Source organism: Ambystoma mexicanum, chromosome 2q (genome assembly GCF_040938575.1).
Source record: "Ambystoma mexicanum isolate Mex_15411 chromosome 2q, UKY_AmexF1_1, whole genome shotgun sequence".
NCBI classification, from domain to species: Eukaryota; Metazoa; Chordata; class Amphibia; order Caudata; family Ambystomatidae; genus Ambystoma; species Ambystoma mexicanum.
The window spans coordinates 898269490-898293478 of record NC_090924.1 but is presented as its reverse complement, the minus strand read 5'-3'; positions in this window follow the sequence as shown (position 1 = coordinate 898293478).

Genomic DNA, 23989 nt, shown 5'->3' with positions numbered 1-23989 from the left:
TGGAAGCACCTAAAGTAATAACAGTGACTGATTCGGTTTTATAGGTTTAGCAGGTGGTTTACAATTACTAGCTAACAAACGTCACTGCTTAACACCAAAGTACCTCAGTTCTTATCTTCACCACTGTACACCGATTTGTTAGAATGGATTTCTAAACTCTGCTGTGGTGAACTGAAGTTTAGGAGGGCACCATTGTTAGTGAAACAGGGGACACCTCTGGGAAGAGAGACAGACCAATTTTCAGTAGCCTGGAGAGCAGTCAAGGCTAAAACTCAGGAGGGGTGTGGGTGATCAGAGGTCATTGATGAACACACACAGTGAAACACCAAGAATTACCATTAGACAGAATTAGGCCCAAGAATAAACACTGATGAATAATGAAAAGCAATGGCAAAATACCACACAAACAACACACTATGTAAAATATATACAGTCACTGGAGTCAATGCCATAAAGTTAGAAACTCCACCAATTCCTGTAAAGGAAAAGGCAGACAATCTTTAGAGCATAGACAATCTTCAGAAATGGAACAACCTAAAAGTCACAAAGTACCTTTCTAAGGAGCTAGCAAATTTAGGGACTGGATTCTGAAGGGTGAAAACAAGATCCAAGAGTCAGGGAAGGATCTGCTGCGATGAACAAAGCTATTCCCAACTTTCTGAGGGCTTTGGGAAGGAGCGGCTACCCAAGCCAAAGAGAGGACCACAAGGAATTTTCTGTGCGTAAAACGATATACATAAACAATGGGCCATAGACAAGTGGTTTCAGTACTCACCGCCTAAGCTCAGTTTTGGTCCAAACTTGGCATGTCTGTACGGGGTCATCAGAGGTTTAATTTCTTGCCCTCGGTTCAGATTCAAAGTGCACAGCCGCTGCGGGTGCAGATACGGGTCCGGTGTGCAACAGTAGCTATATCTCTGGATTCGGTGAAAGAACAAAGAAAAAAACACAGATGCAGCTGGTCTCAGGGCACAAGAAGGAATGCAAGAAAACCACCTTCAGTGGCCGTCACTGTCGCACAGTAATGCCGGGGTACCCAACTCACATGATCTGATGCAACCTTCTCTCTCGCTGCCCAAAGCAACTGAGATGACGAAATTCAGTAAAAAGTTGCAACCTGCTGCATCAAGTGCATCATGGCAACACTTGATGCAGCGATGCTGCTGGACGGGTGCCAATGTTTGATCTGGACAGTTCACTGGCTGGCCCAGAAACACTTACAAACAACCTCATTTGCCGGGCAACCAGGAGGTGTCGAGAGTGATTATTCCCACCACTCCAAAGGTTTGAAGCACCTTTGCAGGTTTTTTGGGTTTGAGCGCAAATCAGGGCTCTACTGGGGCAACAGAGGGATAAGGGTGCCAACCTTCTTCAGCACGTCTCTGGATAGTCCTTTGTTCTGCTCGGCACCTTCAGATACTTGGCTCTGTTCACAGGTCAATTCAGACCTGTTGCTGATCTGCTGGTCTGCATTCAGGACCCCTCCTCATATCCACAAGTCCTGCGAGTGCTCGCACCCGGCCGGCCAATGAGAAGATCTGCCCCACTCATGCATGCCATAATACAAAAAAATCAGAATCTCCCACACCATATTTAAATGTCAACAACGTGATTATTTCAATACTGACGTCACACAAGGTGATTTAATTATAAATATTGTAATATTTTCGTAGCATAGTACATAACTATGCAAAGAGTGAAGAATATTGCTATGTGACAACATTTGTCATGCAAAAGTCATTAAAATTAACAATCATTTCATATATAGTCAATCATGTTCAGTCACCCCGGATCACACATACTCACTCAAACTCACAACCTATTGGACTCAAAAACCTCATATAAGTTATAATTCACAATGAGTAATAATGTGCAAATCAGCTGAGCGTGTACAAAATGACACACTTTTGTGAAAAATTACACATTTTTGTGCAAACCAACATCCATTCAAATATCTACAACTAAGATGACTGTTAATCTTCCAGTATGGCAACATTACCAAAAGAATAGTTTGCCCATAATACTGTTTAAGCCTTTTTCTACAGCTCTTAACTGCATCACTAGGGCTAAAATATTATTTGCTAATCCTTTAACAGATGTCACTTCATTCATCGCCTGGCTTCGGGACGCTGTGCCGGTTCTTCCAGGGGTCTTGCTTTATTCAGGAGCATTGTGCGGGTCTTCCTTGTCTCCGCGGCTCCTGCTTCACATTCTTCCTTCCCGCTAGCTGGGCCGGCAGATTAGGCACTGTTGCAGGACCTCCACCTTCTCAAGGTCACGTCACTGCTTCTCAGCCTCCAGCCACATTCCCGAATGTGATGCTAGAAAAGCTTTTGGATGTGTTTTCTGTGTTTGTTCTGCACAGGAGACCAGTTTGGAACCTTGGCAGTGCAGCTCTTCATCTTTACCTTTTGGTGTACCTACGGGCACCAGTGGGTAGTGGTACACTCTTGGACTCCTAGTGTATGTTTTTGGGCACATGTGAGTTGCCCACAGAGCAGGGTGTGGGCTGGTGGCAGTTAGATGCAGTTAGATGCTGACTGGACAGTAGCTCTGGGTATTCTACTTTTTTGGGATACCCAGGTCCTGCCATAGGAATCACAGGATTCCTACGCAAGGGCAACATGGCCACTGGTGGCCTCTTGGTTTCTTTTGCCTTTCCCCCTTGTTTCCCAAAGTACTGAGAAGCCCTGGCTCTGTTCCCTTCCCTTGAATGGCTGTTGGGTGGAAGAACCGGATATGGCTCTGGGGATGCCTCCTACCAGATTGGCTGGAGCCTTCTCAGGGACTGCTTGTTGTTGGTACACTCCTGGTGTGGAGCTTGAATCAACTGAGAGTGAATGAATGGAGAGAGGAGTCAATTCCCATTCTGTGTTGTGGGTGTCTGGTTTTGGTTGTGTGACCCGAAGCCTGAGCCAGCCCTGACTGAAACTGGAATTAATGCAGTGTGTGCTCTGGAAGGCTGGGGAGTTGCCCCAATCCACATCCTATGTTTTGGGTGTCTGGTTTGAGGTGAATGGCCTGAATACCTGTGAGGCTGTTTGAGTGCTGCATGTATGAATGCACATGTGTGCGATTGGCTGACTGAGCCTAGCTCAGCCTGAGTTAATGGGGAAAGTTTTGTATAAAAAGGGACCCCACACTCACCTTCCTTGTCAGAAGCTGATAGTCATAACTGAAGCTTGTACCCTTGAATCCAGCTCGAGGAAGAAGTTGTGCTGATGCAACTCTTCAAGAATCCAAAGGCTGCCTTGCTGATGTAAGGACTGAACCAGAGAGGACCTGTATAGGTGACCTTTTCCCGTAGTTACGAGGAGACACCATGCAACTGCTGCTCTTCACCTGTATTGTCCTGGAAGCCAGTGATCTGCGCGTGCCATGCAGGGAAGGAACCTTTGTGGGTCTTGAAGAGGAGTGCCTGTGCATCTTGAGTCCAAGTTGTCCATCTGTGGTGCCCAGAGCCCAAAGGAGTGTTTGTGAGTCCTGGCAGCAAAGTTGCTGTGTATCACCCGGAAGAGTGGGTACCCTGGCATAGTGCTGCACAACACCCGCGCTGCCAAAGTTACAAGTAATGCAAGAAATCTTCAAGTGGCACTGCAGCCATGACATCGATCTACTTTTCCACACCAGAGAAGATCCAGGGTTCCCACTTACAGAGGAGTGCCTGCTCGTGGGTTTCCCACCACCAATCCATGAAGAAAGTGTCCCGAGGGTCCAGACTCAGTGAGGGTCTGCAGTCCAGTCCTCGAGTCCAAGTCCACCGAAGCCACCCTGTCATCCGTGCTTGCAACTGCAGCAGTGATGAACCAACAGACGCCACCCGCGAAATACCAATAGCCGACACCTGCTACTATCACTCCAGGAGATGACTGATGTCCTATGGGCGTTTTACTCTCATGTACAATGGAGTACTGATCTCTCATTTGGGCAGGGTATGTTATCAGGGTTGTCAGGACTATTTCCCCAGCATGTTGGGCTAAAAAAATAAAAAATTTTAAAAAAATAGCTTTCCAAGTTCCAGGCTACTTTTGGCCTACTTTTTGTCTTGCCCGTTTGCAATGCAAATATCTTTAATTACTTTTCCTGTGGATGTGGGGAAGTGTAAAGGAATACAGTGGACCTCCATGTGAGGTCCCTGGACCTCCATGTGAGGTCCGGGTGAAGCGACGGAGGAACTTTTGCAATCTCTGACTCAGAGCCTCGCTCCTGGTTCCAGGATGCTGTAAAGTGCAGCTGTAGCCTCCTCATCCAGGGTCTTGTGTGGGGGACGGCCAAGAGGACTGCTGCCATGAGACCCAGTAGGTGTTGGTACCACCAGGCCAAGGTCACTTCTCTGCTGAGGAAGTGTGTTGTGGCCCTCATGATGGCCGTGATCTTGTCCTCCAAAGAAAAAACTTTCTCGGAGCACGTGTCCCAGATAAAACCCAAGAAGTCAGTCTCTGCGTTGGCTGCAGCAGCAACTTCTTGAGACTGACTGAAAACCCCAGCTGGTGCAGTGTGTTCATAAGAGCGTCGCCCTGATGAGCCAGTCGTCGAGGTACGGGTAGATGTGGTGGCCCTGCGACCTAAGGAGGGCCGCCACTGTATTCATCAACCTGGTAAAGACCCTATCCTGAATCGTAGAAAAGAACGATGAGGCTGCCAGATCGGGACATGTAAGTACGCGTCCTTCAGCACATCCAGTCTCCCTTGCACAATGTCTCCGCTATCAAAGCTGGCATAACCATCTTGAATTTTTGTAGAAGTAGGGAGAGGTTGAGGGAGGAAAGGTCCAGCACAACTCTCAGGCCCGCCTGGTTCTTTTTCTGAATGGCAAAAATCCTGGAGTAAAAGGTCAAGCCTCACTAGGAGGCTGGGTCTTCCTCCACTGCCTGGCTCTCGACATGCGACCGGATCTCTGCCGAAAGAGTTGCTGTCCCAACCTGTGGGAGTGGAGGGGAAGAGGGATGAGAGGCTGGGATAGGGAGGCAATACCATGTGGATACTACAGAGAGGATCCAGGGGTCCGTTAAATTCTGGTACCAAAAATGTGCATGGAGGGCAAGCCTGCCCCCCACTGGAGACATGTGGGCCCCAAGGGGCGTGTCATGCCTTCTTTCCCTCTGAGGCTGTTGCAGAGGAAGGGGACTGGAAAAACCTTTACCCCCGACCCTTTTTGTTGCTTGCACCGATGCTGTGGCGACAAAAGGTTGCCACAAGGTCAGGCTGCCTGGACCTCCGCCCTTGGAAGCCGCGGAACCCTCCATAGGTACGCCCTTTGTCCGAGCGCTGCAGTGACTGGGTGTACATTTTGGGTGTGGCCTTTGTAAGGATGGATAAAGACTTGGCTGTTTGTGAGCTGTGTTTCTTTTTGTGCAGCTCCTCGTCCATGGTGGAGTGGAAGAGTTCACCCCCCTCGAACGGGATCTAAGATGCGTTCCTGGACGTCCGGGTTGAATTTACTAGCACAGAGCCAGGCTGTTCTTCTCATGTCCGTGGCTATGCAGATGGCCCGGTCAGAGGTGTCAATGTGGGCCACGGTGGACTCCATGGTGCCATTATCTTGGCCTCTTCCAATCCTGCCTTAAATTGTGATTGGCTGTGTGCCGGAAGCTCTGGAAGGAAATCAGCATGGCATCGGTGTTGGCCTGACGAAGATGCAGGGTCGCATTGGAATATAGCTTCTTTCCGTATGCCTCCAAGATCTTCTCCTCCTTGCCTTGCAGCGCCGAGCAGGAGGCCGAGGACGACTGAGACTTGGAGTATAGTGATGCTGCATCAATCACTGAAGAGTGCGGCTGAGGGTGGGCCGATAGCAAGAGTGTATCCCCCTTCATTTGCCTGTACTTGGCATCCAGGTGTAGATTGACCGGCTGGTCCGAGTGGGGCTCGAGCCAGCCCTTTTTGGCCAGGGCGACCTCGTCATTCTGCATCGGGATCCCCGTTCTTGCTGTGGGATGCAGCGTGAGGACTTTGGCGAGGACCACCTCTGCTGGTTGCTCAACCTCGCGTTGAGGCAGGCCCAAGTACTCTGCCAGTCCTGCAAGACGTTTGTGGAAGGCCTTGGCTGACGATGGTGTGTCAGGGTCCTCTGCCTCATCTATGTCCACCTGAGGGTCCGGCATCGGTAGAGGAGTTCTGCGGGCCGAAGAATGGGGCGTGGAGACCGGATCCTAAAGGCTGTAGCGGAGGCTGGTACGGAACCGCCAGCACTATAGGTTGGGGGGTCGTAGCAAGCGGCAGAGGATGCACAGGTGCCAGAGGCACCTGTACTGGGGCCTGCAGCGCCAGAGCCAGTGGCAGGGAGCACATCCCTGATGGCGTCCTTGAGGATGACCCCCATCTGAGGAGATTTCATGAGTCTGAGGAATCTTTCAAAAAATCTGTCCTCACAGGCCGGAGTGGTAGGTGATATTGATGGGGTAGCGGGTGGCTGCTGGAGCCGTTGTGTGCCCTGCCCATATGGACGCAGAGGAAACCTGCCTTGCACAAAGGAAGGATAGGCTGCAGGCCACATACCTGGATGACACCAGTCCCACCTTGACACACACTCTTCCACCTGCTCCCTGCCTTGGTGCGATATCGGGCGGATGCCAGAAATGTCTGGCATGGTGGCCATTTTGTCAAGCTGCCTTCCACATGCCTGCGTCATGTTGCTCGGCTCACTGGGCCCTGCCCCGTCCAGGACTCTTGAGTGTGGATCATGTGCCTTCCCTGTTGCTCAGGCCGAGGTGTGCTAGGTGTTTCACCCTCGGCGGATCTGTCAGTACAACTGCGAATAGGCGCCCCCTCGGACATCTTGCCGGTACTAGGGCGTGGCTCCTCGGGTGGAGACCCGGTAAAAGAACCTTCCGGTCCCTCTGCACTGTCACCGGGAGAATCCACTGACCCCTCGGCCTGTCGGCCGGTAGCTGATGTAGCCTTGGTACTCGTACTGGTATGAGGCCCTGAGTGGTCCCTCCCGCGCGGGTGAGTCCTTGGGAAGGGATCTCCCTTGCGATGTGCGCTGGAAAAGAGCAGCCCTACCTTGGGCTTGGATCAACGATAGACAAAGTCCTTTATGTCCTTTGGAAGCGATCTTTGGAAGAGCTCCTTCCACCTGGTTAGTCTGTTCTTCAGAGACCTTGAGGTGCGCGCGTTGCACACGGTACACACTTGCCAACCGTGCTGTGGGCCAAGGCAACGTAGGCAGAGGGCGTGGGAATCTTTAGTTGGAAAGAGTCCATTATAGGGGGGACACCTGCTGAACCATGTAGAAGTTGACATGCACCGGGGAGGAGCGTGACGCCTGGAGACCGAGTACCTGAATGAAAAAAAGACAAAAAAGACAGAAGAGAAGAAGTATCCATGCGTGGAATTACATGGCCAAGGCCAAACCCAAGAGCACTGCTGAATTCAGCCCATTCCTGTTGACGCGGAAAAGGGGAATGAGGTGTGGCACCGGAGGGCGGAGTCAGGGCCACACCCCTGGTGAAAAAGTTTCCGTCTCCTGTCCCTTGGAAGGGACGCCCATGCAGCATGGAGGAAAGGGGACGGGAAGTAAGAGCACAATCGTACATTTCTTAATATCTGTTAACCTAATGCTATGTGTAGCGCTAGGAATTTTTCCATAACTACAATCCTACAGGCCAAGCAAACAATATTTCAATATTGTCCTCCTACTACACGGTAAAGTTAGAGCTGCTAAAGTAGGAGACACCGAGCATGATATTTGCCTACTAAAAATCCTAACAGGGCAAATTAATAGGTTTGAAAGGACAGTCTTGCTTAGTTGGATATCGTAAAAAAGAATTAGGCCAGAATAACAGGACTAGTTTGTATAATTTAGCTTTCTTATCAGAGAAAGTAAATAGCAAGTAACTCCGGTGGCTTGCACCTTATGAATGCATGTGAATGTTTTAATTGTCTGTGTGTGCTTCTAATGCTCTGTGAGTGGCACAAAGAGGGAAGCTGGGCAAGTGCACATACACCCAGCTAAGAGGGAACATAGCATCCAGACCTTCCAAGTCAGTATCGATATTGTGTTCCAAAATGTCCTCTGGGGGTATCTCAGACCGGTCTGCTACAGCCTCTGTGAGAGAATCGGAGTAACAGCACTCCTTATTTTGGCCATCTAGGTGAATGCAGGCAAATGCAAAACCTGCTGTGTCTTTTGCATGGGTTGAGAAGCTTTATGGCCTTTTGATGCAAGCAAGCTCTGCTTGTCAGTTCTAGGCTGTGTCTTCGACGAAACACGTATAATTGCCATAGGTGCCATCAATTGAGTGATGTTTATTGCTTTTGACAAGTGTTAGGATGCACTTTCAAATCACAGCCCCTCCCAAATGATTTAGATTGCAGAAAATATATTAACACGTTGGGAATGTGTAGAGGGTGGTGTAGGAGGATGGGGGAACTTCATGGGTGAAGGTGACTGGCGGAAGAAACACGTATTGTGGACATTGTTATAAGGGAAACTAACCATTTGCTTTGCGAGAGTTGTGCAGAATACATTGCATGCGCTGAAAATCTTTTAACATGAATTAACACTGTATTCGAGAGTAGGTCTGAATCCTCGCAGGCCATGTTGGAAACACAGAACAACGAGGACCATTCTTCTGCTCAACTATTAGATTCCAATTTCCACGCACTTCAGGAAACGCACACATACACACACATGCAAATGTATCCAGCTAGAACTTTGTATAATTAGGGAGGAATGCTAGTAGCCAAATGGGGGTAGGGTGCGGCCCAGTATGAAGGCCACACTCATGGGAGCCAGGGCAGAGGTCTTAAGCTGCCAAAACATGAGTTGAAATTTAGGACACCAGCGCCCCCCTAAATAATGGTAATTCTATTTGAACTACCAGATGCCCAGGAATAAGACTCTTAAATCCTTCATGAATTGGATGGATCAGTGGGAACTGTAGGGATTCCAGGCCTACCCCTTGGGAGGAGTAGCTGAAAAAGGGGGAGCAAAGAACAACAAGGTCCGTGATTTGTACCAGGGAGAGCAAAGGGTGATGCCAATGCTTATAAGATTGATTGAAGCAGGGAGGCATGATGGGGGCACCTGCGTGTTTGGGCTGAGAAAAGAGGTGCTTTGTTTGCAAGGACCAGGCTGACCTCAGAGTAATCTGCCGAGCTCATGTTGACGACCAGGTGCGCATCACAAGGTTAGGCTTTAAGACACAGTGGTGCATTTTAAAGTCTAACCAATAAGTTCACAGTACATTGAGGGTAAGATGTGGTACCCACGTGTGAAGAATATGGAATAGACGATGATATGGCCAATCAGAGAGGGGTCTATATGTGAATATTAGCATGTAAATAGGCGGTAACCAATGAGAATGGGGGATGATCACTGTATATCGAATATGTCATGAATGACGATTTCCACGCTTATAATGTCATGTTTGCTTTAATGAAGGCAGAGAGCTCTGCAATAGTGGACCTATAATACCCAGTCATCATTTTCATTTTTGTATACAAAATAAAGCTCTTGTTCTACTTGAAAAAGGGTGCACCAAGCCTTTTTCGCTAGCGGGTTGTTTTTTATATGTCTGGTTGTTGTGGATGTACCCTACACAAAGTCGTCAACAGGGTTGTCATTGATGAGATTGGCAAGGGCGGTGATACTGATGGGCTCATTGGCATTCTTGAAGTGACTGTGGATCCGTTAGTTGACAAGGTGGACGTGGACGGATTCATCACTGAGTTAATCATGGACAGCTTAATGTACCTTTTAGATTTCACAAACTTCCACAGCGAGTGTCCTGACAATGCCTTTGGTGATGGTGACAATGCCTTTGGTGATGGTGAAAACACAGTATTTGCATGCTCATGGCCGTCTCTGCAAGTGGTGGAGTGGAAGGGGTAGCTGAAAGGACTTCAAAAGATCTTTAGGGTGGCTTGGAGGAATCTTTAGAAGCCCAGGCCAGGAAGTCAAGCTCTGCCCTCTTCCCGATGGGTATCTCCTCAAAAGATCTGGCCCTCATCAGAAAAAATAATCTTTAGCTGCAATACTACCAGGCTGTACAGATGCTGAACTCCTAATGGAAGCTGAATCTGAATCCACAGTTTCCTCATATAACCATGCTACCAAGGATCTGTGCTTGAGGGTATCATTGGAGATAAACTGGCAAATGTCCAAGTTTTGCAAGTCATGGTTGGAGACAGTAACGGCACTCCACATCCCTGTCCTCTACAACAATATTCTTTCGGTTACCAGAAGTACAATTTCTGAAAAAACTTTTCATGGATGTTTCTTCTGGAGAGATTAGGGCTCTGAAATCCACATGAGAACGAACCAGTGAGGGTGGAAAGAAGTTACTTTCTCCCCCTTACAGGAGGCACTTAGTGGACTAGAGGTAGCAGCATAGGCATTGCACCCTGCTTTGAATTTATTATTGTTGGAACTGAGTTTTAATACTATTACTTGTCTAAATATCCTGTTTATTTTATTAAAATGTGTGCAGGCAACTTCACTGCTTAGTTTTAAATCGGGACACTTCCTGCTTTGTGGCAGGAGTCTGTCTCCCATTTCCGCTCTCTGACGGACACGTGACTTATCGCACAGCATTTATGTGCCAGTTACCTAGACAGCGCAGCCCAGCTGTGCTCTCCCAAGCCCGTCTGTGCTTGTCCGTGCGAAGGTCGGCCCAGATTGGCCTGGCATTATTTCTCCACCTAGGTTATATATCTTGAAGTCTTACTCAATCTTGCACCTACCGCTACAATACTCCCAGCCAATTTTAACACTGTTTATTTTGATCACACAGTTTCTAGTATTGGAATATTCCTATTTTAGGTGTGTATGTACTAAATACTCTCTGGTCGCTCATGTGGCTTGTGTATATTACTTTTTGTGCGATCACCCTCCTGACCTCTGGTGCCTTACAGAGACTTGGCTCTCTGCTATATCTGCACCAACGTTCTCGCAGGCACTTACTGAGAATTATAATATTATCCACCTTGATAGAGGGTCCTGCACCCTGGTGGGGGGGTTGGCAATGATTTTTAAGACATGTTTTATGATACCACTATCCCATGGCCAGGCAATGTAAGCGTTGCTAGTGCGTCTTGTTATATCAGCTTCTTATTCTAAACACTTTCTTATAGTATACCGCCCTCATATTCTGGCTATCTTAATCCTTTTTTTGCAGTTAGTGGCATCTCTTCAAACCAAGCACTGTAATCTAGTGGTTCTGGGGTGATTTTAACATTACGTACAATACCCTCTAAGCCCCAACACTGTGCCATTTCTTTGATGCATTGTCGGATCTCGCTCTTAGTCAATTGGTGCTTGAGCCGACCCACCTGCTAGTAGGGATTCTAAACCTTATTATTGCAGCAAATCCTAAAATTGTGGTCTTGCCTGTCACCCCAGTATTATGGTCTGATCATTGTCCTATACCATTTTCAGTGCTAAGGATGATAACCTTAGTCCATTCTCGTCAAAGCAGATACTTTAAAACGCAAATGGTGCAGAGTGGACAAGGGCCAAATGGTGGCTCTGATCGATGAAAAATGCAGGAATACTACAAATGTGGACTTATCTTGTCTGTCTCAGACATTATGTGCTTTGGCTGATCAGGTGGCTCCTCTGAAACATGTTACTTCACGTAAAGGTCCTTCCCAACATTGGTTCTCTGAGAATCTCAAGGGAGCTCGTCTTTAACTAAAACAGGCTGAATGTAAATGGCACCTGTCCTATGGTGCTGCTGAGAAAATGGTTTTCCGTTCGCGATCTAGCAGCTATCATAGTGCAATCCGCTGTGATAAGCAGGGTGTCTTCACTCTAAAGATTGAGACAGACTTGAGTCAATCTAGCAAGACGTTTGTGGAAGGCCTTGGCTGACGATGGTGTGTCAGGGTCCTCTGCCTCATCTATGTCCACCTGAGGGTCCGGCATCGGTAGAGGAGTTCTGCGGGCCGAAGAATGGGGCGTGGAGACCGGATCCTAAAGGCTGTAGCGGAGGCTGGTACGGAACCGCCAGCACTATAGGTTGGGGGGTCCTAGCAAGCGGCAGAGGATGCACAGGTGCCAGAGGCACCTGTACTGGGGCCTGCAGCGCCAGAGCCAGTGGCAGGGAGCACATCCCGGATGGCGTCCTTGAGGATGACCCCCATCTGAGGAGATTTCATGAGTCTGAGGAATCTTTCAAAAAATCTGTCCTCACAGGCCGGAGTGGTAGGTGATATTGATGGGGTAGCGGGTGGCTGCTGGAGCCGTTGTGTGCCCTGCCCATATGGACGCAGAGGAAACCTGCCTTGCACGAAGGAAGGATAGGCTGCAGGCCACATACCTGGATGACACCAGTCCCACCTTGACACACACTCTTCCACCTGCTCCCTGCCTTGGTGCGATATCGGGCGGATGTCAGAAATGTCTGGCATGGTGGCCATTTTGTCAAGCTGCCTTCCACATGCCTGCGTCATGTTGCTCGGCTCACTGGGCCCTGCCCCGTCCAGGACTCTTGAGTGTGGATCATGTGCCTTCCCTGTTGCTCAGGCCGAGGTGTGCTAGGTGTTTCACCCTCGGCGGATCTGTCAGTACAACTGCGAATAGGTGCCCCCTCGGACATCTTGCCGGTACTAGGGCGTGGCTCCTCGGGTGGAGACCCGGTAAAAGAACCTTCCGGTCCCTCTGCACTGTCACCGGGAGAATCCACTGACCCCTCGGCCTGTCGGCCGGTAGCTGATGTAGCCTTGGTACTCGTACTGGTATGAGGACCTGAGTGGTCCCTCCCGCGCGGCTGAGTCCTTGGGAAGGGATCTCCCTTGCGAGGTGCGCTGGAAAAGAGCAGCCCTACCTTGGGCTTGGATCAACGATAGACAAAGTCCTTTATGTCCTTTGGAAGCGATCTTTGGAAGAGCTCCTTCCACCTGGTTAGTCTGTTCTTCAGAGACCTTGAGGTGCGCGCGTTGCACACGGTACACACTTGCCAACCGTGGTGTGGGCCAAGGCAACGTAGGCAGAGGGCGTGGGGATCTTTAGTTGGAAAGAGGCCATTATAGGGGGGACACCTGCTGAACCATGTAGAAGTTGACATGCACCGGGGAGGAGCGTGACGCCTGGGGACCGAGTACCTGAATGAAAAAAAGACAAAAAAGACAGAAGAGAAGAAGTATCCATGCGTGGAATTACATGGCCAAAGCCAAACCCAAGAGCACTGGTGAATTCAGCCCATTCCCGTTGACGCGGAAAAGGGGAATGAGGTGTGGCACCGGAGGGCGGAGTCAGGGCCACACCCCTGGTGAAAAAGTTTCCGTCTCCTGTCCCTTGGAAGGGACGCCCATGCAGCATGGAGGAAAGGGGACGGGAAGTAAGAGCACAATCGTACATTTCTTAATATCTGTTAACCTAATGCTATGTGTAGTGCTAGGAATTTTTCCATAACTACAATCCTACAGGCCAAGCAAACAATATTTCAATATTGTCCTCCTACTACACGGTAAAGTTAGAGCTGCTAAAGTAGGAGACACCGAGCATGATATTTGCCTACTAAAAATCCTAACAGGGCAAATTAATAGGTTTGAAAGGACAGTCTTGCTTAGTTGGATATCGTAAAAAAGAATTAGGCCAGAATAACAGGACTAGTTTGTATAATTTAGCTTTCTTATCAGAGAAAGTAAATAGCAAGTAACTCCGGTGGCTTGCACCTTATGAATGCATGTGAATGTTTTAATTGTCTGTGTGTGCTTCTAATGCTCTGTGAGTGGCACAAAGAGGGAAGCTGGGCAAGTGCACATGCACCCAGCTAAGAGGGAACATAGCATCCAGGCCTTCCAAGTCAGTATCGATATTGTGTTCCAAAATGTCCTCTGGGGGTATCTCAGACCGGTCTGCTACAGCCTCTGTGAGAGAATCGGAGTAACAGCACTCCTTATTTTGGCCATCTAGGTGAATGCAGGCAAATGCAAAACCTGCTGTGTCTTTTGCATGGGTTGAGAAGCTTTATGGCCTTTTGATGCAAGCAAGCTCTGCTTGTCAGTTCTAGGCTGTGTCTTCGACGAAACACGTATAATTGCCATAGGTGCCATCAATTGAGTGATGTTTATTGCTTTTGACAAGTGTTAGGATGCACTTTCAAATCCCAGCCCCTCCCAAATGATTTAGATTGCAGAAAATATATTAACACGTTGGGAATGTGTAGAGGGTGGTGTAGGAGGATGGGGGAACTTCATGGGTGAAGGTGACTGGCGGAAGAAACACGTATTGTGGACATTGTTATAAGGGAAACTAACCATTTGCTTTGCGAGAGTTGTGCAGAATACATTGCATGTGCTGAAAATCTTTTAACATGAATTAACACTGTATTTGAGAGTAGGTCTGAATCCTCGCAGGCCATGTTGGAAACACAGAACAACGAGGACCATTCTTCTGCTCAACTATTAGATTCCAATTTCCACGCACTTCAGGAAACGCACACATACACACACATGCAAATGTATCCAGCTAGAACTTTGTATAATTAGGGAGGAATGCTAGTAGCCAAATGGGGGTAGGGTGCGGCCCAGTATGAAGGCCACACTCATGGGAGCCAGGGCAGAGGTCTTAAGCTGCCAAAACATGAGTTGAAATTTAGGACACCAGCGCCCCCCTAAATAATGGTAATTCTATTTGAACTACCAGATGCCCAGGAATAAGACTCTTAAATCCTTCATGAATTGGATGGATCAGTGGGAACTGTAGGGATTCCAGGCCTACCCCTTGGGAGGAGTAGCTGAAAAAGGGGGAGCAAAGAACAACAAGGTCCGTGATTTGTACCAGGGAGAGGAAAGGGTGATGCCAATGCTTATAAGATTGATTGAAGCAGGGAGGCATGATGGGGGCACCTGCGTGTTTGGGCTGAGAAAAGAGGTGCTTTGTTTGCAAGGACCAGGCTGACCTCAGAGTAATCTGCCGAGCTCATGTTGACGACCAGGTGCGCATCACAAGGTTAGGCTTTAAGACACAGTGGTGCATTTTAAAGTCTAACCAATAAGTTCACAATACATTGAGGGTAAGATGTGGTACCCACGTGTGAAGAATATGGAATAGACGATGATATGGCCAATCAGAGAGGGGTCTATATGTGAATATTAGCATGTAAATACGCGGTAACCAATGAGAATGTGGGATGAACACTGTATATCGAATATGTCATGAATGACGATTTCCACGCTTATAATGTCATGTTTGCTTTAATGAAGGCAGAGAGCTCTGCAATAGTGGACCTATAATACCCAGTCATCATTTTCATTTTTGTATACAAAATAAAGCTCTTGTTCTTCTTGAAAAAGGGTGCACCAAGCCTTTTTCGCTAGAGGGTTGTTTTTTATATGTCTGGTTGTTGTGGAGGTACCCTACACAAAGTCGTCAACAGGGTTGTCATTGATGAGATTGGCAAGGGCGGTGATACTGATGGGCTCATTGGCATTCTTGAAGTGACCGTGGATCCGTTAGTTGACAAGGTGGACGTGGACGGATTCATCACTGATTTAATCATGGACAGCTTAATGGACCTTTTAGATTTCACAAACTTCCACAGCAAGTGTCCTGACAATGCCTTTGGTGATGAAAAACACAGTATTTGCATGCTCATGGCCGTCTCTGGAAGTGGTGGTGTGGAAGGGGTAGCTGAAAGGACTTCAAAAGATCTTTAGGGTGGCTTGGAGGAATCTTTAGAAGCCCAGGCCGGGAAGTCAAGCTCTGCCCTCTTCCCGATGGGTATCTCCTCAAAAGATCTGGCCCTCATCAGAAAAAATAATCTTTAGCTGCAATACAACCAGGCTGTACAGATGCTGAACTCCTAATGGAAGCTGAATCTGAATCCACAGTTTCCTCATATAACCATGCTACCAAGGATCTGTGCTTGAGGGTATCATTGGAGATAAACTGGCAAATGTCCAAGTTTTGCAAGTCATGGTTGGAGACAGTAACGGCACTCCACATCCCTGTCCTCTACAACAATATTCTTTCGGTTACCAGAAGTACAATTTCTGAAAATACTTTTCATGGATGTTTCTTCTGGAGAGATTAGGGCTCTGAAATCCACATGAGAACGAACCAGTGAGGGTGGAAAGAAGTTACTTTCTCCCCCTTACAGGAGGCACTTAGTGGACTAGAGGTAGCAGCATAGGCGCTGCACCCTGCTTTGAATTTATTATTGTTGGAACTGAGTTTTAATGCTATTACTTGTCTAAATATCCTGTTTATTTTATTAAAATGTGTGCAGGCAACTTCACTGCTTAGTTTTAAATCGGGACACTTCCTGCTTTGTGGCAGGAGTCTGTCTCCCATTTCCGCTCTCTCACGGACACGTGACTTATCGCACAGCATTTATGTGCCAGTTACCTAGACAGCGCAGCCCAGCTGTGCTCTCCCAAGCCCGTCTGTGCTTGTCCGTGCGAAGGTCGGCCCAGATTGGCCTGGCATTATTTCTCCACCTAGGTTATATATCTTGAAGTCTTACTCAATCTTGCACCTACCGCTACAATACTCCCAGCCAATTTTAACACTGTTTATTTTGATCACAGTTTCTAGTATTGGAATATTCCTATTTTAGGTGTGTATGTACTAAATACTCTCTGGTCGCTCATGTGGCTTGTGTATATTACTTTTTGTGCGATCACCCTCCTGACCTCTGGTGCCTTACAGAGACTTGGCTCTCTGCTATGTCTGCACCAACGTTCTCTCAGGCACTTACTGAGAATTATAATATTATCCACCTTGATAGAGGGTCCTGCACCCTGGTGGGGGGGTTGGCAATGATTTTTAAGACATGTTTTATGATACCACTATCCCATGGCCAGGCAATGTAAGCGTTGCTAGTGCGTCTTGTTATATCAGCTTCTTATTCTAAACACTTTCTTATAGTATACCGCCCTCATATTCTGGCTATCTTAATCCTTTTTTGCAGTTAGTGGCATCTCTTCAAACCAAGCACTGTAATCTAGTGGTTCTGGGGTGATTTTAACATTACGTACAATACCCTCTAAGCCCCAACACTGTGCCATTTCTTTGATGCATTGTCGGATCTCGCTCTTAGTCAATTGGTGCTTGAGCCGACCCACCTGCTAGTAGGGATTCTAAACCTTATTATTGCAGCAAATCCTAAAATTGTGGTCTTGCCTGTCACCCCAGTATTATGGTCTGATCATTGTCCTATACCATTTTCAGTGCTAAGGATGATAACCTTAGTCCATTCTCGTCAAAGCAGATACTTTAAAACGCAAATGGCGCAGAGTGGACAAGGGCCAAATGGTGGCTCTGATCGATGAAAAATGCAGGAATACTACAAATGTGGACTTATCTTGTCTGTCTCAGACATTATGTGCTTTGGCTGATCAGGTGGCCCCTCTGAAACATGTTACTTCACGTAAAGGTCCTTCCCAACATTGGTTCTCTGAGAATCTCAAGGGAGCTCGTCTTTAACTAAAACAGCCTGAATGTAAATTGCACCTGTCCTATGGTGCTGCTGAGAAAATGGTTTTCCGTTCGCGATCTAGCAGCTATCATAGTGCAATCCGCTGTGATAAGCAGGGTGTCTTCACTCTAAAGATTGAGACAGACTTGAGTCAATCTAGCAAGACGTTTGTGGAAGGCCTTGGCTGACGATGGTGTGTCAGGGTCCTCTGCCTCATCTATGTCCACCTGAGGGTCCAGCATCGGTAGAGGAGTACTGCGGGCCGAAGAATGGGGCGTGGAGACCGGATCCTAAAGGCTGTAGCGGAGGCTGGTACGGAACCGCCAGCACTATAGGTTGGGGGGTCGTAGCAAGCGGCAGAGGATGCACAGGTGCCAGAGGCACCTGTACTGGAGCCTGCAGCGCCAGAGCCAGTGGCAGGGAGCACATCCCTGATGGCGTCCTTGAGGATGACCCCCATCTGAGGACATTTCATGAGTCTGAGGAATCTTTCAAAAAATCTGTCCTCACAGGCCGGAGTGGTAGGTGATATTGATGGGGTAGCGGGTGGCTGCTGGAGCCGTTGTGTGCCCTGCCCATATGGACACAGAGGAAACCTGCCTTGCACGAAGGAAGGATAGGCTGCAGGCCACATACCTGGATGACACCAGTCCCACCTTGACACACACTCTTCCACCTGCTCCCTGCCTTGGTGCGATATCGGGCGGATGTCAGAAATGTCTGGCATGGTGGCCATTTTGTCAAGCTGCCTTCCACATGCCTGCGTCATGTTGCTCGGCTCACTGGGCCCTGCCCCGTCCAGGACTCTTGAGTGTGGATCATGTGCCTTCCCTGTTGCTCAGGCCGAGGTGTGCTAGGTGTTTCACCCTCGGCGGATCTGTCAGTACAATTGCGAATAGGCGCCCCCTCGGACATCTTGCCGGTACTAGGGCGTGGCTCCTCGGGTGGAGACCCGGTAAAAGAACCTTCCGGTCCCTCTGCACTGTCACCGGGAGAATCCACTGACCCCTCGGCCTGTCGGCCGGTAGCTGATGTAGCCTTGGTACTCGTACTGGTATGAGGACCTGAGTGGTCCCTCCCGCGCGGGTGAGTCCTTGGGAAGGGATCTCCCTTGCGAGGTGCGCTGGAAAAGAGCAGCCCTACCTTGGGCTTGGATCAACGATAGACAAAGTCCTTTATGTCCTTTGGAAGCGATCTTTGGAAGAGCTCCTTCCACCTTGTTAGTCTGTTCTTCAGAGACCTTGAGGTGCGCGCGTTGCACACGGTACACACTTGCCAACCGTGGTGTGGGCCAAGGCAAGGTAGGCAGAGGGCGTGGGGATCTTTAGTTGGAAAGAGTCCATTATAGGGGGGACACCTGCTGAACCATGTAGAAGTTGACATGCACCGGGGAGGAGCGTGACGCCTGGGGACCGAGTACCTGAATGAAAAAAGACAAAAAAGACAGAAGAGAAGAAGTATCCATGCGTGGAATTACATGGCCAAAGCCAAACCCAAGAGCACTGGTGAATTCAGCCCATTCCCGTTGACGCGGAAAAGGGGAATGAGGTGTGGCACCGGAGGGCGGAGTCAGGGCCACACCCCTGGTGAAAAAGTTTCCGTCTCCTGTCCCTTGGAAGGGACGCCCATGCAGCATGGAGGAAAGGGGACGGGAAGTAAGAGCACAATCGTACATTTCTTAATATCTGTTAACCTAATACTATGTGTAGTGCTAGGAATTTTTCCATAACTACAATCCTACAGGCCAAGCAAACAATATTTCAATATTGTCCTCCTACTACACGGTAAAGTTAGAGCTGCTAAAGTAGGAGACACCGAGCATGATATTTGCCTACTAAAAATCCTAACAGGGCAAATTAATAGGTTTGAAAGGACAGTCTTGCTTAGTTGGATATCGTAAAAAAGAATTAGGCCAGAATAACAGGACTAGTTTGTATAATTTAGCTTTCTTATCAGAGAAAGTAAATAGCAAGTAACTCCGGTGGCTTGCACCTTATGAATGCATGTGAATGTTTTAATTGTCTGTGTGTGCTTCTAATGCTCTGTGAGTGGCACAAAGAGGGAAGCTGGGCAAGTGCACATGCACCCAGCTAAGAGGGAACATAGCATCCAGGCCTTCCAAGTCAGTATCGATATTGTGTTCCAAAATGTCCTCTGGGGGTATCTCAGACCGGTCTGCTACAGCCTCTGTGAGAGAATCGGAGTAACAGCACTCCTTATTTTGGCCATCTAGGTGAATGCAGGCAAATGCAAAACCTGCTGTGTCTTTTGCATGGTTTGAGAAGCTTTATGGCCTTTTGATGCAAGCAAGCTCTGCTTGTCAGTTCTAGGCTGTGTCTTCGACAAAACACGTATAATTGCCATAGGTGCCATCAATTGAGTGATGTTTATTGCTTTTGACAAGTGTTAGGATGCACTTTCAAATCACAGCCCCTCCCAAATGATTTAGATTGCAGAAAATATAACACGTTGGGAATGTGTAGAGGGTGGTGTAGGAGGATGGGGGAACTTCATGGGTGAAGGTGACTGGCGGAAGAAACACGTATTGTGGACATTGTTATAAGGGAAACTAACCATTTGCTTTGCGAGAGTTGTGCAGAATACATTGCATGCGCTGAAAATCTTTTAACATGAATTAACACTGTATTCGAGAGTAGGTCTGAATCCTCGCAGGCCATGTTGGAAACAAAGAACAACGAGGACTATTCTTCTGCTCAACTATTAGATTCCAATTTCCACGCACTTCAGGAAACGCACACATACACACACATGCAAATGTATCCAGCTACAACTTTGTATAATTAGGGAGGAATGCTAGTAGCCAAATGGGGGTAGGGTGCGGCCCAGTATGAAGGCCACACTCATGGGAGCCAGGGCAGAGGTCTTAAGCTGCCAAAACATGAGTCGAAATTTAGGACACCAGCGCCCCCCTAAATAATGGTAATTCTATTTGAACTACCAGATGCCCAGGAATAAGACTCTTAAATCCTTCATGAATTGGATAGATCAGTGGGAACTGTAGGGATTCCAGGCCTACCCCTTGGGAGGAGTAGCTGAAAAAGGGGGAGCAAAGAACAACAAGGTCCGTGATTTGTACCAGGGAGAGCAAAGGGTGATGCCAATGCTTATAAGATTGATTGAAGCAGGGAGGCATGATGGGGGCACCTGCGTGTTTGGGCTGAGAAAAGAGGTGCTTTGTTTGCAAGGACCAGGCTGACCTCAGAGTAATCTGCCGAGCTCATGTTGACGACCAGGTGCGCATCACAAGGTTAGGCTTTAAGACACTGGTGCATTTTAAAGTCTAACCAATAACTTCACAGTACATTGAGGGTAAGATGTGGTACCCACGTGTGAAGAATATGGAATAGACGATGATATGGCCAATTAGAGAGGGGTCTATATGTGAATATTAGCATGTAAATAGGCGGTAACCAATGAGAATGGGGGATGAACACTGTATATCGAATATGTCATGAATGACGATTTCCACGCTTATAATGTCATGTTTGCTTTAATGAAGGCAGAGAGCTCTGCAATAGTGGACCTATAATACCCAGTCATCATTTTCATTTTTGAAAGCTCTTGTTCTTCTTGAAAAAGGGTGCACCAAGCCTTTTTCGCTAGCGGGTTGTTTTTTATATGTCTGGTTGTTGTGGAGGTACCCTACACAAAGTCGTCAACAGGGTTGTCATTGATGAGATTGGCAAGGGCGGTGATACTTATGGGCTCATTGGCATTCTTGAAGTGACCGTGGATCCGTTAGTTGACAAGGTGGACGTGGACGGATTCATCACTGAGTTAATCATGGACAGCTTAATGGACCTTTTAGATTTCACAAACTTCCACAGCAAGTGTCCTGACAATGCCTTTGGTGATGAAAAACACAGTATTTGCATGCTCATGGCCGTCTCTGCAAGTGGTGGAGTGGAAGGGGTAGCTGAAAGGACTTCAAAAGATCTTTAGGGTGGCTTGGAGGAATCTTTAGAAGCCCAGGCCGGGAAGTCAAGCTCTGCCCTCTTCCCGATGGGTATCTCCTCAAAAGATCTGGCCCTCATCAGAAAATATAATCTTTAGCTGCAATACTACCAGGCTGTACAGATGCTGAACTCCTAATGGAAGCTGAATCTGAATCCACAGTTTCCTCATATAACCATGCTACCAAGGATCTGTGCTTGAGGGTATCATTGGAGATAAACTGGCAAATGTCCAAGTTTTGCAAGTCATGGTTGGAGACAGTAACGGCACTCCACATCCCTGTCCTCTACAACAATATTCTTTCGGTTACCAGAAGTACAATTTCTGAAAATACTTTTCATGGATGTTTCTTCTGGAGAGATTAGGGCTCTGAAATCCACATGAGAACGAACCAGTGAGGGTGGAAAGAAGTTACTTTCTCCCCCTTACAGGAGGCACTTAGTGGACTAGAGGTAGCAGCATAGGCGCTGCACCCTGCTTTGAATTTATTATTGTTGGAACTGAGTTTTAATACTATTACTTGTCTAAATATCCTGTTTATTTTATTAAAATGTGTGCAGGCAACTTCACTGCTTAGTTTTAAATCGGGACACTTCCTGCTTTGTGGCAGGAGTCTGTCTCCCATTTCCGCTCTCTCATGGACACGTGACTTATCGCACAGCATTTATGTGCCAGTTACCTAGACAGCGCAGCCCAGCTGTGCTCTCCCAAGCCCGTCTGTGCTTGTCCTTGCGAAGGTCGGCCCAGATTGGCCTGGCATTATTTCTCCACCTAGGTTATATATCTTGAAGTCTTACTCAATCTTGCACCTACCGCTACAATACTCCCAGCCAATTTTAACACTGTTTATTTTGATCACACAGCTTCTAGTATTGGAATATTCCTATTTTAGGTGTGTATGTACTAAATACTCTCTGGTCGCTCATGTGGCTTGTGTATATTACTTTTTGTGCGATCACCCTCCTGACCTCTGGTGCCTTACAGAGACTTGGCTCTCTGCTATGTCTGCACCAACGTTCTTGCAGGCACTTACTGAGAATTATAATATTATCCACCTTGATAGAGGGTCCTGCACCCTGGTGGGGGGGTTGGCAATGATTTTTAAGACATGTTTTATGATACCACTATCCCATGGCCAGGCAATGTAAGCGTTGCTAGTGCGTCTTGTTATATCAGCTTCTTATTCTAAACACTTTCTTATAGTATACCGCCCTCATATTCTGGCTATCTTAATCCTTTTTTGCAGTTAGTGGCATCTCTTCAAACCAAGCACTGTAATCTAGTGGTTCTGGGGTGATTTTAACATTACGTACAATACCCTCTAAGCCCCAACACTGTGCCATTTCTTTGATGCATTGTCGGATCTCGCTCTTAGTCAATTGGTGCTTGAGCCGACCCACCTGCTAGTAGGGATTCTAAACCTTATTATTGCAGCAAATCCTAAAATTGTGGCCATGCCTGTCACCCCAGTATTATGGTCTGATCATTGTCCTATACCATTTTCAGTGCTAAGGATGATAACCTTAGTCCATTCTCGTCAAAGAAGATACTTTAAAACGCAAATGGCGCAGAGTGGACAAGGGCCAAATGGTGGCTCTGATCGATGAAAAATGCAGGAATACTACAAATGTGGACTTATCTTGTCTGTCTCAGACATTATGTGCTTTGGCTGATCAGGTGGCCCCTCTGAAATATGTTACTTCACGTAAAGGTCCTTCCCAACATTGGTTCTCTGAGAATCTCAAGGGAGCTCGTCTTTAACTAAAACAGGCTGAATGTAAATGGCACCTGTCCTATGGTGCTGCTGAGAAAATGGTTTTCCGTTCGCGATCTAGCAGCTATCATAGTGCAATCCGCTGTGATAAGCAGGGTGTCTTCACTCTAAAGATTGAGACAGACTTGAATCAATCTAGAGAATTATTTGCAGTGGTGAAATTATTCCCTTCCACTGCACAATTTACACCTGCAGTGACTCCTACTCAACTTGTATTGATGCATTGGCTGATTCTGGTCTTTATAAAAATCACTGATGTATGTAAATAGATTGAACTTAGCATTCAAATTCCTACCAATTCAATTCTGCTTGACACTTAGTCGGTAGCATCTTCGACATCGTCTCTTCCCCCCCACCACCGGAGTTCTCTGTTGAGACAGTTTACAGGGCAGTCTGTCAACTTAAATCTAGTGCTCCTTCTGATCCTGTTCCATTATGTGTTCTTAATGAAATCATGCCTTGCATGATTCACTGGGTCACTCATGCAATCAATGTCTCTTGTCAGTCTGGTTGCATCCCAATTGAACGCAAGCAAGCTACTGTGGTTCCGCTGCTGAGAAAACGTCATTAAATGCCTCAGTCTTAGCCAACTTCCGCTGTTGTTGGAGGCGTTGGTGTCCCTTCTTCTTTCTTCATTCTTGGAATCTTCCTTTTTTCTTGACCACTTTCAGCCTGGATTCCGGCCGGGACGTGGTACTAAGAGTGTCTTGGTATCTGTTGTGGATGACTTGGCCAGGCTGGTTGATTGCAGAGAAGTGGGTGCACTAATATTAGTAGATCTGTCAGCAGCCTTCAACACTGTCAACCATTCCACCCTGTTTTCCCGCATAGTATTGATAGGCATCTATGGTCCTGTCCTGGTTTACAT